The sequence below is a fragment of the Podarcis liolepis genome (genome assembly GCF_965112155.1).
Source record: "Podarcis liolepis genome assembly, chromosome: 9".
Classification (NCBI taxonomy): Eukaryota; Metazoa; Chordata; class Lepidosauria; order Squamata; family Lacertidae; genus Podarcis; species Podarcis liolepis.
The window spans coordinates 30,827,495-30,846,408 of record NC_139564.1 but is presented as its reverse complement, the minus strand read 5'-3'; the positions used below and the strand labels follow the sequence as shown (position 1 = coordinate 30,846,408).

The following is an 18,914-nucleotide window of genomic DNA, read 5'->3' as shown; positions in this document are numbered from 1 at the left end:
AAGAGTGCATATTTGTTGATTTGCACAGCTCAGCTCTTATGTATACAGGTACATGGGCTTTACACTCCTTGAACATTACATATGGATGGCTGTGTAGCTCAGATACCATTAAATATCAGACAAGTGCTATCTCCATTGACTTTGTAGCACCTACTGAAGGTGCTTCAACAAGCCTTTTAAGTAAATAACTTTCCCACTCTGTATCTGCATTGGAATTGTTTTTAGATGTTTTCATTGTTTTGTTGCTAGTGTTTTGCCACACTGGCTGGCTGGGATATAATTTTAGTATCATCATCAGTATTTTTGTACATAGGTACCCAGACTGTGCACTCATTGAAGATAACATGCCAACAGGTCAACCACAAGCAGAGAAGCAAATGAGCAACTGCTGAGATGGAAGGGAGATAGAGGAGGCAAAGAGCTGAAATAAAGAAGGGCAAAGGAGGAGTAAAGTTGAGGGAAAGGGCAAGCAAGGATAACAAATAGTCAAAATATGACAATGGCATCCAGAAAGGGTGAATGCTTTGAACTGAGTTGGGCAGATAGGCAAGAGTGCTGTAGTTCAGAGAAAGCAAGGAGATGGGTGGCACATGACTGAGAGTGGGGTGAGGTGAGGTGCTAATAAATGTCTTTATTAGAGACACCAATTCTTTATTTCTTCAAATAGCTGTCAAAGTTGTGACATATGCTGCAGAATGTTTTCTAAACTGCATGTGTATCTAGTACCCACTAAAGCTGTATGTATATAGCCCTGGCTGTTTTCTGCTTTGAGTCTGAGGGGACTTTTGGTCTGCCCATCTGACAACCCCCTTGAAGTGTTTCATGACCATTTTTGTTTTAAATCAGAGCTGGTGTCACACTCCTTTCTAGCTGAAGGAGCAAAGGACTTGGGTACTCAGTCCCACCCCCAGAAGTCAATTTCAGAGGAATTCTAAATTCTATCAACAATTAATCACACATGCACTCCCTACATCACAAACAAACCAGTCCTCAAAATGCTCCAGTTCAGGCCCCATTGAAAGGAAGCTGTAAGAATGCTTTTAAAGATCAGAGCCATATGGCTTTTGAAAATTGTACCAAATGGGACAAGGCATATGATTAAAGTTGATTATGTTCTTAAGTGCTTTTCTGGAACAAGATCATAGCTTCCAGCACTGGGCAGGATCCCTTATGTTGCATGATATAATATTCAGGGGAATTGTCCCTTTCTTTCTTGCTTGCTTCCTTTGCTATTTTTCCTAGTTGCTGCTTTTGGTGCCTTCATTTACTTTGCCTTTCCAAATACCCTTAAGACGCTTCCTCACAGTAACTGCAAAGCATGTGCTCAGATAATTTGGAGCATGCCTAAACACTTTCAATTCTCTCTCAGCTGCAGAGAAAACCAAAAAAGTCAACCTCAGCAACTCAGCTTAATTTGAAGTTGCTTTTCTGAAACGGCTGTTCAATTAAACAGTTCATTAAAATGAACTAACAGAAAAAACACCCTTGACTTTTCTAGGGGAGCTCTTTAACTTTTTTTCCACAGAAGACTCCAACAGATATATTGCCTCCCTAGAATACAGATAGGCTTCCTGGTGATTAGTGTGATCATGCTGGTCTACGTTTTGCAAAGGTTTGTAACAAAGATCCAGGAACAGATAAACATGACGATAGGTTTCCATCTGCTTGGCCAGCCAGTCAAAAAGCAGGAATAGGGGGAAAAAACCAGTTACAGCATGTTTTTGCAATAAAGTATCCTGGACAACTGGACTTTGGCTCTGCTTGGTCTGCAGTTAATTTTGAACAGGGAAGGCCCAAAGAATTTGGCTTGCTTGTGAGATGGAACGCTGGGATCAATTATTATTCAACAATGAGATTTCTTGTAGAAGAGTTGCAAAGGGGGGGTGGGGAGGAACCTATTACACTGTCATGTTGTTTTAAAAAGAAAAGGGTTTTATTTGGAAGACGCAGCTAAGCAGCTTTTGCTCATCCTTGTCCAATGAGTCAAATTTAATGCTATTGGGAAATCTTGCTCACTCTTTTTGCCATAACCCCTAGTCTCATCATCTGGGAAGGTGTGACCACAAAGCATGATTTTATAATAAGTCTTAGCTGGCACATGCAATGAAAACAATAAAAGTTGCATTTTTTTCTTTTTCTTTTTTCTTTCCATGCAAACATGGAGTTATAGGACCTGAGGAGCAGGTCTATGTACTCTATGTACTGAGGCATAATCTTCTATATTCAGATCTTGTTAGCGTATTGTTGGCAAACTTATTAAGATTCCCGCCTGACATAATTCAGAAGCATGAGGGAGCAAAATGCCCATTTGGCTGGTCAAGCTGATATAAGCAAACTGATCCTACCTCCTGGTACCTTGTGTTTCTTCTTGGCTCATGCTCATGTCTTTATACCTTAAATGTTTTTTTTTTTTTAAATGCCACTGAAAGCTAAGAAAAACTAAAATTTTATGTAAGATGTCAGCTCGTCTTCATCTTAAGGCAACTGTTGGACAAAAGCTGCAGTGTAAGATTAGAATGTGTAAACCAACACATTTTAAATTTATTGTTCAGCTTTACATTGTGTGGAGTTGTAGATTATGTACATGCAGTACTTTCACCCCGGTGGGCAAAGAGAAATATGGTTGTGCCAAACTCAGAGATTGCTCTGACACAAAGGCCCATATTTTCTTCTTCATTCATTTTAGAACATAAGAATATCCTGATGGATCAAGCCAATGGCCCATCTGGGTCATTCTCACAGTGGCCAATCGGATACCTGTGGGAAACCTGCAAGAAGCACCAAAACACAAGAGCACTCTCTGTTGGAGCTTCTGTACTACGAGCTGTAATGGCTCTCCTCCTCGTCGTATCTTCAGAATCCATCGACCTCTGCTCCAATGGTGATTAACGACCTAAGCCTTTAATGAGGCTTCAGGCATGCTCCCCATTACGCAGAGTACACAGACAGCAGCAGAAGGAGTAAGAAATATGTGCTACATCGCTACGTTTATTTCTAACTACTCAGGACAGAAAAGAATATGCATCTGCTCTCTGTGAGAGACAGAGAACAACAAGAAACAAATAAACGGGAAACCAGTAACATCAACATCCATCTCCCATCTCCCGTGAGACTTCTAACAGTCTGGAATGTCAACAGAGTCTTGTGACTCCAAAAACTGCACAGTGACGTAACAGAAATCTAACACTCTCCACTCCTGTCGTTTCCAGCAATGAGTGCTTTATTTATATGAAAAAGGTGCCAGTATGCATACCCACCCATCCTGCCACCGTTTGCTTGCTCACATCCCCTGCCCCTGTCCCTGTCGCTTGCCCACCCACCACTTCACTCCTCACTCCCTTGCACCTTTGCCTACCACCTCCTCCCCCTCGTCCGCTGTTCTTTTCCACAGTGGTAGACAAAGCCTCCCAGAGATGCTTTGGCGCAACCCTTTTATGATCGCCAAAGCATCTTCCAGAAACTTTCCTGACGATTGTAAATGGGTCGTGCCAAATCACCTCTGCTCTGGTGTGACCTTTTTATGATTGGCAGGCACCTTCCTGGAAGGTATTTTGGTGAACGTACAAGGGTTCTGCCAAAGTGCCTCTGGGAGGCTGTGCCTGCTGCTGTGGGAATTGGCAGCAGCAGGAAAGGTAAAAAGAGGTGGCGATACAGCCGGCATATACTGCTTCCAGAAAAGGACTGCCAGCAACCAATATTCAGAAGCATTGCTACCCCAACTATTCATAACTATCTGACTTTTAGAAGACATCTAAAGGCAGCCCTGTTTAGGGAAGTTTTAATGTTTGGTGTTCTGTTGGGAAACACCCAGAGTGGCTGGGGAAATCCAGCCAGATGGTTGGGGTATAAAAAGTATGTTGTTGTTGTTGTTGTTGTTGTTGTTGTTGTTGTTGTTGTTGTTGTTGTTGTTATTAACAACTTCCACTGTTGTTTGTGAATGGAGTTCTTTCAGCATGGTTGCATGACTATGGCTAGATTCTGAAGAGCTGACAATGGGTGAAAATGGGAATTGACACATTCTGAAAAGCTGGAGTCATGTCCAACGATCAGGAATACCTGCACACTGCTATACAATCATCCTTAGAATGAGATGGGTTTGTCCACCAAGAATGGTCAGGTTTAGGCAACAAGTTAGAAAAAAGATATCAAGTGTCTAGGTAGCAGAAGGTGGCAGTGACATTCCTGGTGTTCCTGGTTCCTATTGAGATATTTGTTTGCTTGGGAAGTGCTAATGTTTCATTATGTTGATAATCTTGGCCATATTTGCTGTATGGCTTGGAGTTACAAGATATCCTCAACTCCGTGGGGGAAAATGTTGCCAATTTCAGTGGTTTCAGCATTTGGTAGCTAAACAAATGTTTTCTTTATGAGCTCCAGATTTATGAAGAGTTCTGGGTAGTAGTTATATATGCAGAGTCAACAGTCTCTGACAGTCACTTGGTCATGATTTCCCCTATTCAAAGAGTGTAGGGTTGTTGCTTTCAAAACACAAAGCAGCTGCAGAAAGCTGCAAATCACATTGCGGTGGGTGAGGGAGAATAGCGGGGGCTGCCTCATCTCTTTCTCCAAAAGTTGTTTTCCAGGTTTAAATTGCTTCCTCCTATGTGGCAAAAGCTATAGTAGCTGAAGCTTCGCAGGACAAAAGCAGGCTGAGAGGGCAATTTTGATAAGGAAAACTAACTTGGAGACCTCTGAACTGCAGGCCTAATAAGGTCCACCAGAATTTCCCCTTGCCCCTCTGTGGTGCTCTAAAGTGCCTGAGGCTTTGGCTTTCTCAAAGCCTGATTCCTGTGGGGAACTCACTCATGCAGTTGATCCCACTGGCTTCGGCTCTACCATTCTCAGTTGAATGGCAGTAGAACTGAAGCCTGCTTTATATTGCCAGTGCACAACTGGCAGCACACTTTAAGATTCCCAGCTGTGAGTTGCTAGCTGTGTCTCTACTTGCTTCACACATGACATCCTATGGCATAGGTTGAAGTGGTTAGAGTGTGTTAGACTAGGACCTAGGGGACCAGGGTTCAAGTCCCCATGTAGCCCTGAAACTCACTGGGTGACTTTGGGCCTATCACTGCCTCTCAGCCTAACCTCTACCCCACAACATAAATGTAAGGCAAGTGAGTGTAGTTGGGCAGGACAAATCTGAACCCCTGGTGGACCAAATTCGGTTTTGTGCCTGAGGTTCCCCAGCGCTGTTCTAAATAACCCAGCAGTCACTAAAAAGAAACTGGAGGTTTTAGAAATGGCACAACTTTTGTAAGATGCTTCTATATCCAAACCATCCAAAAGTCACAACTATTTTCCCCTTTCTTTTTGTTTGTTTGGTTTTCTCTCACCTTTGCATTATTAATTGAGTTGAAACATGCCCATGCTGGCTTATAAATTGTCTGGTAAGCTTAAAAAGAAATCTTTTAAAAGACGACTGTTCACGAGGAGATTTTCCTGGAAGTGCTCCCATCTTATTCTAAGATTTAACTTCAGCAAAAAAAATAAAATACCCCCTATTATGGCACATATATTGTAAAACAGCACGTGCACATATCATGCACCATATTAATATAAAGCATGCACCAAAAGCTCATGTGGACATAAAGCAACAGTAATGACAAGATCTGTGTATTGTCGTATATTTTAAGTAACATGCTTGCTTTTTAATAAAATTCCAACACAATCAGGTCAAATAAATGAGAAACGGGTGAATTTCAAAGCAGTTTATAGACATATGGCAGTCTGGTATGAAGGAAAATAAGAGAACCACACCATAACCTTTATATCACAGACAATGGGAAATGACCTTGAATGATCTGAAAATTCTGAACAGCACAGCACATTTATACACTTGACTCTTAATTCTCTGCCTCCACACCCCACCCCAAAGGTCAGTACTTGGCTTATCTTGTGAAACGGGCAAGTTTAAAGTGAGGTTTAATAAAACTCATTGCTCTAATATCGACCTAATTTCTGTACTGAGAACCAGTAAGAGCTATCATTTACATTTTTGAGGGTGGCTGGACAAGCCCCCCCCCCCCAAGATTCTAAATGTCCTCAAGCAAACTGATTGATAGATGGATTGTGGGGCAGGTGGGGCCTCTCCTTATGGGCAAAACAGCCAGAACCACCACAGACATTGGTTATAACTTTAACACCGGGTTGGTGAACCTTTTTGGCTCCTTGAGCCAAATTTGACAGGTGGTTGTGGCTGCCAGCCTAATGACATCAGGTGCAATTTGGGGCTTGAAAGCACTTTGCAAGGCACCATTAAACTGAAGTTTCCCACTGTCTTTTTCAGAATTTTATTCTGATGCAAACCCTGCTAAAATGAAGGTTGCTTCTCATTTACTTTAGCAGAGGGTTCTGATGCAAATCTCTTGTTTTAGGAAGAGGTTTGCATGGAACACCAGCAATGACTCCCCTGCTAAAATGAAAGCCCCCACTCACAAATCAGGAAGGGGTTTTCATGGCATCCTGCAGTTGGGCAGTGTGCCCCTGTGCTCTGCTGGGAACAGGAACACTCAGCCAGTGCAGGATTAAACCCTGCTGATCAGATGATATCACAAGTGGGCTTGATTTTGGAAAAATGGTCTTGAGGGCCAAAATTAACCCATGAGCTGGATTGAGACCTTGAATTAGAGTTTGCTTTCCCCTCAACACTCCTATTCCTTTTTCCTTGTTAAAATCTTTCATTCAGTTGAGGGAATCATGCACATTATTAAAGCTGCTTGCTGGTTATTTCCTCTGTTAGGCAGCTAATTTCATCCCACTGCAGTCAGTGGGGGAGGGTGGAATAAGGTAAGGAATGGAAGAGAAACACCCAAAGCAGAATTTTGGATGTAGTGGTTGCTGTCCCAAACAATAAGATTGCTCTGCCCTTCTGTTGATAGCTAAGATGCATAGGGGACTCATGTTTGACAACATATAATATGTTAATTCATAGAAAATAACCTGGTTTGCTGCCTAAGTCACTTTGTTTTAAGCATGCCTAATGACTTTTAGGGGGATACGGGTGGCACTATGGGTTAAACCACAGAGCCTAGGACTTGCCGATCAGAAGGTTGGCAGTTTGAATCCCCACGATGGGGTGAGCTCCTGTTGCTCGGTCCCAGCTCCTGCCAACCTAGCAGTTCGAAAGCACGTCACAGTGCAAGCAGATAAATAGGTACCGCTCCTGCGGGAAGGTAAACGGCGTTTCCGTGCGCTGCTCTGGTTCGCCAGAAGCAGCTTAGTCATGCTGGCCACATGACCCGGAAGGTGTACGCCGGCTCCCTCAGCCAATAAAGCAAGATAAGCGCCGCAACCCCAGAGTCGGCCACGATTGGACCTAATGGTCAGGGGTCCCTTTACCTTTTTAATGACTTTTTACTTATATTCAATTATCTTACCTGTTGGTTGTGAGAATATGAAAACATACCCTTAGTTATGTGTGAAAAGAGAGCAGTTAAGGAAATCAAGGGGAAACCTGTGAGTATAGTTTGAAGTTTATCTCAGAAAAGAGTTTTCTTTGTCTCCTTTCCAGATGTTTTTTGGCTCCAAAGCACCATGAATCCAAAAGAGAACTTCCTATCAGCCAGCTCTCCCTGTTATGTGGTTTTCTTCTACAGCTCCCTACCTTTCAGCCACACATCCTGCAATCTTCAGGGGGATTTCCACAGAGGTAATAATCACTGGATAGTTGGGAAAAGGATGTCTTTTGAATTCTATTATTGAAATTAATCTTCGTTCCATTCATTTGGCAGGACAGCCGATCCACCAAAAACAGCTTGTGAAAGACAAGTTGTTAACTTTCTTTGGCTGCCAGAAATCCATATTGAGTCTCAAGTGGGTCAAGAAGAAGATGGCTTATTCAAAATAAAATAGCAAAACAATTTTAGACTTAAACACAGTAAATCTGTAGGATCAGTAAGAGTGCGGGTTGAGGGAAGCTACTTTCCTTCAGGAAGTGGGTTAGCTGACGCATGGGGTGTGAAGGTAACACACACTATTAAGGAAATCTCATCTTAATGGAGAAAGACAATTCCAAGTTGGACAGAGATGTTAAATACTAGTGGTTTTGTGAGCTTTCCATGGACAATCCATTTATTTCAGATATCCCTGCCTGCTGTGCTTCAAAATATGCCATGATTTTCAAGAACTAGTTTTCACTTTACTTACACCCTTTTACTTTTTCATTAAATTTAATGTTATTTTGTTCCACTCAATCTCCCTTCTCTGTTGTCCACAAGTTCTGGGGAAGAAAGTTATTCTCTTTGTGCTGAATGCCTATAATTTTAATGCCAAATGGTGGGTGAGCAATTAATTTCTATAACAAGCATTGCCAGCAAGTATCAACATCTACAAGTATCAACATCTTCTAGATCAGTGGTAGCCAATGTCAGTGCCCTCTAGATGTTTGTACAACTACCATCAAACCCAGTCACCATGGGGTAATGGGAATTGCAGTCCAAACCATGCAGAAGACAATCACATTGTCATGAACTGGCAGGATAATAGGGAGGAGGAAGGGGATCCTGGTGAGGGATGTAGCTGGGCTTGGAACACACCTGAGCAGGCTGAGGGTGGAGGAAAGATTGATATAGGAAGTACTCATGGGGTGACGAAGGATGGTGAGGGGATGGCAGTCAGTGCACAGGACCCGGGGCAGCAGGACCCATCACCTGAGCTAGAAGGGCCCCTGTCTCTACAAACATGATGGGCTCTGAGGCGTAGGAAGCAGTGGGAGGGGCACTACAGGAGGCTGAGGCAGACAAGCACCCACAGCCCAGCTCCCTAGCTGGCCAGGTGGGGCTCGTTAGCTCTGGGAGGAGGTGTGTGATTCCCCAGCTGGAGTAGGATTGGAGCAGGTGAGGGCCCCATGCTTCATCAAGCCCAGATGCTGCAATCAGCATGCAAGGGGCAAAAAGGAAGCAGAGCTGAGGTGCTGGGTCTGCTTAACTGCCTGTGTTGATGAACCTTGACTTGAATGCTCCTGGACCTCCACGGGACTGTGTTTCAGGTTTGACTCTGGACTGTATCCTGACTGCTGGACTTTGGAAATCAGCCCTGAGTGCTCACTGGAAGGACAGATCATGAAGCTGAGGCTCCAATACTTTGGCCACCTCATGAGAAGAGAAGACTCCCTGGAAAAGACCCTGATGTTGGGAAAGATGGAGGGCACAAGGAGAAGGAGACGACAGAGGACGAGATGCTTGGATAGTGTTCTTGAAGCTACCAGCATGAGTTTGACCAAACTGGGGGAGGCAGTGGAAGACAGGAGTGCCTGGTGTGCTCTGGTCCATGGGGTCATGAAGAGTTGGACACGACTAAACAACAACAACAACAACAACAACAACAACATGGATTGACCCTGAACCTCATTTCCCAAACTTCAGACTTTGGACTTCACTTGAGGGTGGATTGACCCTCAGACTTGGAACTTTGGGCTGACTTGCTGACAGGTAGGTCAGGGGTACAGGACATGTATTGACTACTTCTGTTCTTGATGGATTGACATAATATTTTTTTAATGCCCAAATCCTGATAAAGTTATTTGTGCTTTATTATGATTGAAATCAATAGGACACATTACTGAGAAACCAATGACCATTATCCAACTAAATCATTCTCAGAGTAGACTTATTTGGCTTACCTTAAATCCATTGATTTCAATGAATCTCCTCTGGGTTATGACTAATGATGGATGTCACCTGTTGCAATTAATGTCCCATTAACTGTCTTCAAAATGGGCCAAAATAAATGCAAATTACCGGTATTATGATGGTCATTGTTTGTAGTTTTACATATACAGTTACAAAACTTCTCAGGATATACCATCAAATATAATCTACTAAAATGTTTGAGTACAATACCAGTGGTTTAAACTGGTATTTTGAGTAAACTTGATGTTTTGAGATTGTATGATTTTAAAAATTGATTTTAATTTTCAGCTGTATTTTAGCCACAAAGTACAATTCAGCCAAAGTAAACCACGGTTTAGTCTTACTGTGCCCTTGAAATCAGCTGGACTTAATAATGCTAAATTTTGGCTGAACCATGCAGGTACTTTTTTTAAAAAAGCTCTACTGTAGCTATTTCCTCCCTGTGCTTTTTTTTTTAAAAGAAATCACAAAATGCCCTTTCACATATTTATCCATAAATAACACTGGCCAAAATAAAAATCTTTTAACATACAAGGGCCCACATCCAGACAAAATTAGTTATGCTTAAGCCCTACCAAAATCAGTGGGACGAATTAGTCACAAGTCAACTAATTTATTTCTGTTGATTTCATTGCCCTTCAATGTTTCCCTACAACTGTTCTCCTCTCCAAGTCCAGGCTCCAAACCACAGAACAAAGTTGGTTGGAACCTCCTTTAACTTTCAGAATTGGAAGTGGGGTTGGGGAAGTCTGATTCAAAAGAGAATTCAAAAGCCACACACTAGTCATGCTGAGTTCAATCCAAAGTTTTCTGGCTGGTGGCCATTTCTGATATTTGACTAAGTGACCTCACCATGCAGAAATGTCCAAATTTACTTTAATTTGTACGACGTTGAATTAGGTACACACCTACACATGTGCATATTCATGTACTCTGACTAACAAACACACAGTATTGCAACAGTGATAACAAATGAGATGTCACAAGTGAGACCTTCAACTAACTTTTGCAGTGTGGATTGTTCCTGTTGAGAGTTCCAGCCAGCCAACTTTACCGTCTTCCATGATTCTCCCTTCCCTCTCCTATTCCATTTTTCTGTGTCCCGTCCCCCCAAATGGCCAGGTAACATTCTATGGCCACTGAGCATACTCAGCCCTCAAGGAGTTTTTGGATTCCTTTCTTTAGGGTTAATCCCCCCTTCCCCGGGGTCTTTTGTACTTCTGCAAACCTTGGAGATCCCTCAAGCCTGCTGAAACTTTCCTCTTGTGCATTGATGGCACCATTTGGGCAGCAAAAGGATTGATGCTCAGAGAATACATTGGGTATATTTGGAATTGACTTTAAATTTACTGGAGCCAGTTGAGAAGCAGTTGGATGGCTTCCTGTCTGTGCACATAGCAATTTATTAAAAGGGCTGGTCCTTATTCATCATCTCATCGAAAGTAGTAAGAAGAAATTATTAGGTCATCTAGTCACTCTCTCTGCCAATACCAGATTACTCCCCATACTCCTCACAGTAAATTTTCTAGTGCTGGAGTAAGATTGCTTAGAGATCTCACAAGGCTTATGGTTTTGGCCACTTGATGGTACATCTAATACTAAGAATTTTTCAGAAGTACAAAAATGTTTAAAACAAAACCTATAATGGAAAAGGGCTAAAACTTAACAGAAACTCAGTAGCAATAGCTACTTTGAATTATAATTCTGTAAAATTCTGCTAAATTATGTGGAGACAATTTGTGATAAAGCAAATAACCTAGAACTGGCCTTTTTAAAAACAACACAGCACTTTAAAGTCAATAACGGTGTGTAATGGTTCTAGGGGTTGCTCGTGCGTAAGCCGGTGCTTATCTCCCCGGCTGGGTGCAAACACCTGGCTGGGTTGCCTAAATGAACCTTTTCTGTCTGGACAGCCACTCACCCGTGGCTGACTCAATCGCTGGCAGCATCCGTCAGTGGGCGTTTCTTAAACTTTTTCCAGCAAAGAAGCTCTTTGACGCCTAGTCTCCTCCTACTCTCTCTGCGCGAAAGCCTTCTGCGCAAGGAGGGCGTGGGCAGTGGAGGACCCCTACTCTCCCTGCTGGTCCCCGGCAAGGAGTCCTGGGACCGCCTCGCCACTTCCCCCAGCTGTCCCCCTTCTCCACTGGTGCTACGCTGATTCTCTTCCCCAGAAGATGGGCTGCTTCTCCCGATCCTTGGACGCTCTCTGAAATCCCTCTGGCTTTTGCTCTCTCCCTCCGGCACTGATGGCAGTTCCCTGACACGGTGTTTCTCAAGCTCAGCTGACAATAAGTGGAATGGAGAGGACATTAAAAATAAAATAAAAATCCATCCCCTCCTGTCCAGCAACCATCTAGAGAAGATTTAGATACAACTGAATATAATTTTTGATTTTTAACACATTGTTCATTACATGGTTTGTTTGGTTTTTTTACATATTATGTATTCAATTGTTCTGTTTTTAACTTGTTTGTTTTTTTTTGCTAGCTACCTTGTGAGGGCTTGCACAATTCACAATAATTAGAATTCAATCATTAGAACTTACCACCTCCACCTTTTCTTCCCTTTTCTATTTCTACATTACTGATTCTCTATTTGCTCTGTTGGTATCCACCTTTTTGCTAAACCACATTTCCCATCTGTTATTACCCATCTCAGATCATTTTCTATTGTGGCTCTTGACATCTGTGACTTCCTTCTGCCCTATATCCCACATTGCTTCCTCTATAAACACCTTCAACAATGCCTCCGATGCCTCAATGGAGGGGGGAAATCTTTGGCTGAACTACAACGCCCATCAGCCTCAGCCTCACCATTAATGGTGGTTAATGGTTAGGTTGAAGGGAGTTGAAGTTTAACTGCAGAGCCAAATGTCCCCTATTCTTGCCTTAAAATGTATATTTTTGTCTTACACACCTTCCATTTATCTTTTTCGTTTTCCACATGTGCTTGTCCCAGTAACTTCCTGGCAGTGAACTATTTTCTGACTCTGACTGGCCCTGCCCACTCATGGCGGTTTTTGGAATCTCCTCCAGGGGAAGGGCTATAAAATAATTCCTGTTTCAGCTGAGATGTTCCTAGGCAGCAATGGACTTTGTAGCTCTGGTCTGGCCTTCATTTCTGACTCTTGGCACAACCCCTGGCTCCCCTCTGAAAGCTACCTATGGGGCAGCAGTTTCAGTTAAGAATAGGGTGATAATGTCCTACCTCGCTCAGAAAAAACTCTGTATCACTTGGTGTGAAGAATTAACCAGGTAAAAGAAGTTAAACCTACCATTTCATTATGTCATTGGTAAATGAAAATAAGTGGTACTAATGAATCTGGTCACGAAGCATCACTAACTGACCCCCTTAAGGCCTCCAATGCAAAAGAAATAAGCACCCTACCTAATTAAAGCCATAAATTATTTTATTGTAGATGCTTCTTACAAAGAGGCAATCGTGCTGCTGAATTACTACTCTGAGCAAATGTAAAACTGGGAACCACATGATGGTTTGGCAGGCATGGCCCTTGTTCCTGAGGAAAATGCCATTTATAGAGGGTTTTATTACCTCAGGTTAATGATATTTCACATGACGAAGGCTGTGCTAGGGTGACAATGCAGCCTTTATGTTCACAAAGTGGCCATTTCCTTTCATAACAAATGTGGCATCAGTTGTTAGATTTTCATTTGCCAAAGATACATAAACCAAAGTGGATTTTAATGGTGTGAGTGGGTGGAGGTTGTTTGGATTTAAAAAAGGAGACGGGCAATGAAGTTCAAAGCACTGCTGAGAAGTACAACTTAGCTTTCATGCAACTATAAAGGCAAATAATCCCTTTCACATTTTAGATTTCACTTCTGAGCATTCTTGACTCTTTGAATCACTGCTGTAGTGAAACCTAGCACATTTCTGAATTTCAAAGATGCACAATTCAGTTTGCACATACAGTAGTACCTCAGGTTACAAACACCTCAGGTGACAAACACTTTGAGTTACAGACTCCGCTAACCTGGAAGTAGTACCTCGGGTTGAGAACTTTACCTCAGGATGAGAACAGAAATTGTATGCATTGGTGCAGAGGCAGTGAGAGGCGTCATTAGCTAAAATGGTACCTCAGGTTAAGAACGGTTTCAGGTTAAGAATGGACCTCCAGAATGAATTAAGTTCATAACCAGAGGTACCACTGTACAATGCAGAACAGGTTGATTCTGCACTGCAGTGGATTCTATGGGATAAGATTAGGGCCTGCAACAATAAGAGGCTGGGTGCCACAGAAAATGTCTGAGTAATTTCAACAGAATCCAAGCACCATTAGTTTTCTGTGGACTGGTACTACCTACCAAGCTGGTAGGTAGTATTGAACTGTGCAAAGCCCTTTACTCTGTTTTGCTGATGGGTTTTGCAAATTGTCGAGAGTTCAGTTAACTTACCCTTTTGGATTTGGGAGGGTATATTGCCCTAGGCCAAATATAGTTCCAAGGTTTGCTATTTGTCTTCTGTAGCAAGTGGCTGGGTGATGCTCTTATCTGAGCTATTTTGTTCCCTGGTTAGCTTTGTGCATTGCACCTGAGCCCAGCTTGGGACTTGGTGGGTTATAGCAGCTAGGATGTGAACTGAAGTATGTGACTTGAGATATACAATCTATGAAATGTAGTTTTTCTTTATCAAGGTTCAGGTGGTTGAACTGGCACACTTAATATTTGGATAAATATGGAAAACTGTTTTGTATTCGTCTGTGGAATGTGTGTGAGTCTGGATTGCGGGGTGGGGGGGATAGAGATTTAGTGAATTAGTTCAAGAACTAATTGGTAAAATAATACTTTTGCCTACACATTTGATTTCTTTTCCTAAAGGAAATAAGAATGAGATAAAGGTCAAAATGGAGGATATAATAAAGCAAGATAGATTTTGTCTGACTAGAATTGCATGTTAACAGCACAAAACGTGAATTTGTGGTCAGGCTATTTTGCAACAGATCATAATATTGTCTATTCCAGTGCATGGAAACAGTGCTTTAAAAAGTCATGCTAAATGGCAACAAGGGGTTTACATGGAACTTGAAAACAAAGGAAATTGGAAGTTTCGTTGATGATATTGTTGGCTGAGGAATAAAGCTTTATGGCTATCCTAAGTTTGTTTAGGGGTTTTCTCTCTCAGTTTGGAAGTATAATATCAAGTGGCGCACTAGGCCTGGAAATGTAACAGAAAATAAATAGTAAAATTTCCTCTGTGTAGCAATATTGGGATTTTAATGTCTGGGATATTATTCTGTGCATTCTTTTTAATTGAGTTGATAAATGTTTTTCTACTTGGAAGTAGCTGGATACTGAAATGAGTTTCAGTGCCTCTGCAAACCTGCTCCTCAGGTCATATATCATTTTCTAAAGATGAACACACCAGTGTCTATCTGACAAGCTGGAAAAACCAACCAACCTTAAATCAGTGATGGCTTTTAAGGATTTGGAGGGAGAATATATTAATACCCACAACAAGGTCTTACATTATTTTTGTTGAGTGAATAAGTATTTGGGTATGTGATAAAGCTAATGTTTCAACTCCACACACCATTATGCTTCTCAAGTCTTCACTTTTTCATTAAGCTATGGGGCTAACCTATGGAAACTGACATGCATACAATAAATTTCATTTACTCTTGGTTTCAGGTCAAATTCACCTGAGAAGGGCTTTAGTGCAGTAGGGTACATGTATTGTCATTCTTGAAATGAAAGGCTTCTTTCTGGTGAAAACGGAGGTGCTGGTACACATAGATATTGGGGAGGGGGGAAACATGTGGGTGCCACCACAAAATGGCTGCCATGGGCAGAAACAAAGTGGTGCTGGTACTCTGTACACCAAGGACAAGCAGCTGCACTCAAACACAAGCACAAGATGCAATCAATTCTGCCTTTTGAAGGGCACAGTCATTGTCACAGGAGGATCCAGTGACATCTTTGCTTGTGACCTTTATTGGTGGACCTGTTTGGGAGTTGAGGCCCCGTTCCCCGTTTTGTGATGAAATAAGACACATGGACAAAAGTATTTTAGGTCAATGGGCTAAAAAAGGCCACAACGTTATTGGTTACAGAATGTGAGTGGTATTGGTTTAGGCATTGGAACCGAACTGACCATACTTGACTTCTGCCCACTTTGCAGGGAGTCACACAAGGGTTAACAACCTATAGGGAGAGCTTGTTGATGTGAATCAACTGGAAACTTTCCCCTAATGTCACTGGAGGGTCGTGCCATGGCCCTAGGCATCGGACAGGCAACTCCCAAACAGGTCCACTGGATTCCTTTAACAGAATATCCTTCCAGGAGATGGGTAGGTGATGGCCACAACCTCCCCTCCAACACACGACGCCATTTCCAATGCCTAACCGCCAAACCTTACAAAGTTGTGACTATTTGCTATGAGGTAGGTGAAGAAACCAAGCAGCTAGAGCCAATCTCCCAAGTGGAAAAAATTCCTTCCAGGCCCCTTGGACAACCAAGGTGACCAACCGAGGTCCATAGCAAGGTCAGGTGCTGAGGCCAAACCTAAAGGGAGGGCGGGCGAGTGATCCGAGGAAGCCTTGTATAAGGAGGAGCCCGTGGGCCTGTGGCCATTTTAAACAGCTAAACCATGCCCACCAGCAAGCCGGATTGGCTGGCTGGAGTGTGTGATGCAGGCCCAGGACTCCAGAGATGCAGGGGGGCCTGACCACGCCCCCCTGTGGACCTGGAAAGCGATTCCCGCTCACAACCCCTCGCCTTTGGGAAGAGGAGAGGCTTTCTGTTCTTCTGATTAGGCATCAAAGGACTGGGAGTGGGAGAAAGTGCAGAATAACATAATTTTGTTGCCATCCAGTTCATGATGCTGCAAATCTGTTGGATCCAAGATTCAAGGCCAGAACTAGTGCTTCTGATGTTGACTGGATTACAAACCAAGCAGCATGCTTTCAGCTTGATGTTGGAAAGGTACTTTCAGATATTGCAGACTACAAAACATCTTCAGGTACTAGGCCAAGGAATGCAGCCTGGGATTCTGCCAAGCATATCCCCCCTTCTACATATTGGTTGGGCCTTTTCACAACCCAGTCCCCATCTTCTCTTGCTTCTTACCATTTTCATATTCCTCCATCTTCTGCAGAATGTGAAAAAAACTGGTTTGAGTTTGGAAATACTTACACCAAATCAAGACATAAACTGACACATGAAAGGGTAGAAGCTTGTTTCAATCTGGGCAACTTTTCAGTTTCTAGAAGCCCGTGATAAATTTGATGACAAATATGAAGAAACAGAAATGGATAGTGATAGCTTAGAAAAAGAGACTGATTCAATTTCAGGTAGTGTTTGTTGAGTTTTGTTCCCCTTCTCCTTTTTTGGCTCTCTTTATTTGCTTGATGATATTGAGGACTGTAGAAAACACAATACTTTTTTAGAATAAATAATTTGTTTAATATAATGCTGATCGTTTGTTTTCATCTGCTTGTAAACTGCAAAACCAAAATGATGGTAGGTTCGCCAGCATGTAACTTCATTCGTAACAAAAACTTAAAATAAATTTCAGTTTGCAATTATTGTCTGAATAAATTGTACATTAAATACGTCATATGTAAGAATTCTATGACTATAAACCAAGTTATACATGATGCATTTTATGTTCTTAAAGTAACAAAGTGACTTTCAATATGTAAAAAGTACTTAAAAAGCAACTTAAAAATCTGTGGTTTTTCCCCCCTAGAACACCCCCTCCAGAAAAATCCATCTTTTCCCCCAGTGGGTTGACTCAATATACATCAGCTTCCTGTTGAGAATTTGCCCCACAGAAGACAGGAAGGTAGGTTGTAATAAGATAAGAAGCATAGCACTTGTATCCTGTGGTATGTTGGTAGAAGCACAATCTCCAAGCCTGGTGCTGCAAACCTAATATTTGCATATAAAAAATGAACTGGTTAAATTGTCATACTTCACCCAGATAATCCCGAAAATTGTAGTTTTATAAGAGAATGACACCCCCTCCCTTACTTTCCTCCCTAACTTCCCATTATTCCCATTCTCTTTGCACCATTTAAACATTTGGAGTAGAGGACATGCTTTGTTATCTAAGCTGATGAAAGACTTAAGATATGCTGAATGAATATAAATTTCTTCCTCAAAAAAGCTGAAACTGAGACAGTTTCATTGCCTGCTTATTCCATTTAATAATAAGAAGCCTTGGTGGTTTCCTCTGGAGTGTGTATATTGGCTCTCAGATCTGTCAGGCATATTTCACATAGCATTGTGGGATAAAGTGGACTCTTTGGTCACTTCTGGATTAAAGAGAAGATGTCTTGGCTGTATTTATTTGGTACCACAAGCTTGTTGGAAGAATATTGTCAGGCTGCTTTGTGAATGGCTAATGCTACTTTACTTTCATGGCATTCCAAAGTAATGAATAGTTTGCTGATGCTTGTTTTGCTGCAATGAATCAATAAATCAATATTGATATTTCAGTGAAACATACTAGTAAATTGATATAATAGCAGAAAATCTGAATGCGATCTTGAAACTTGTCAAATACTGTAATGTAATATTAGAATGTTGTTACATGGATGTTTCAACAGGCATTTCCAGTTATGTTTACAGTTCATGTGGTTGCTTGCCTTTTTAACACTTGGGGCAAAAGAAGCAAAATGTAATTTAAAACTAAACCTTAACAAAATCTGGATTGGGGTGTGTTGCATGAAGAAACATAGAATCACAGAGTTGGAAGGGACTCCAATGGTCATTCCTGTAATGGAGGAATCTCAACTAAACATCCATGGCAATTTTGCTTTTAACTGTGCTCTGGTTACATGCCTACAATTCCTTCTTACACGTAAAAATTCTTCATCAGTCCATCTTTGCTATATCTTATTTCCTTCTCCTATATCTCCATATTGGTTCCAGTGGAAGTGTCTGTCCTGACTCATATGAAAGCAGCTTGGGGAGGTCACCAGAACTAAAGTGGAGGAAGGTTTTAACTGTGCATGCTTCCCATGAAACAGAGTCCTGATCCTGAACAGCCTATCATCCACTGTTGTTATATAGCAGTGGGCAGGGACTAGGCACATTAGGCAGCTCATGGGTTCCTCAAGAGATGATAGGACCATATAAGCTTCTGGGGAACATGAAATTAGGCTTTGCATGGGCAGAAACATCCATGATCTATAAATAAATCTTTGTCCTCGGCTTGTTGGATGCATAGTTCCTGCTCTATATCTTGTCTGCTCTCTAGGTTAGTGTACAATCTATACTTTTGGACTACAACTCCCACTGTCCCTGAACATTCGCTTC

General features: G+C 42.0%; 1 long non-coding RNA gene across 1 annotated transcript in view; it reads left to right on the top strand.

The window, feature by feature from the left end:
* Nucleotides 1-7,575: 7,575 nt before the first annotated feature.
* The window catches only part of LOC310686572, an 80,142-nt gene continuing 68,803 nt past the window's right edge, over nt 7,576-18,914 (top strand). The window contains exons 1-2 of the long non-coding RNA XR_014515999.1: nt 7,576-7,651; nt 17,341-17,436. This is a non-coding gene — a long non-coding RNA (uncharacterized lncRNA). The remainder of the gene's footprint in view (nt 7,652-17,340; nt 17,437-18,914) is intronic.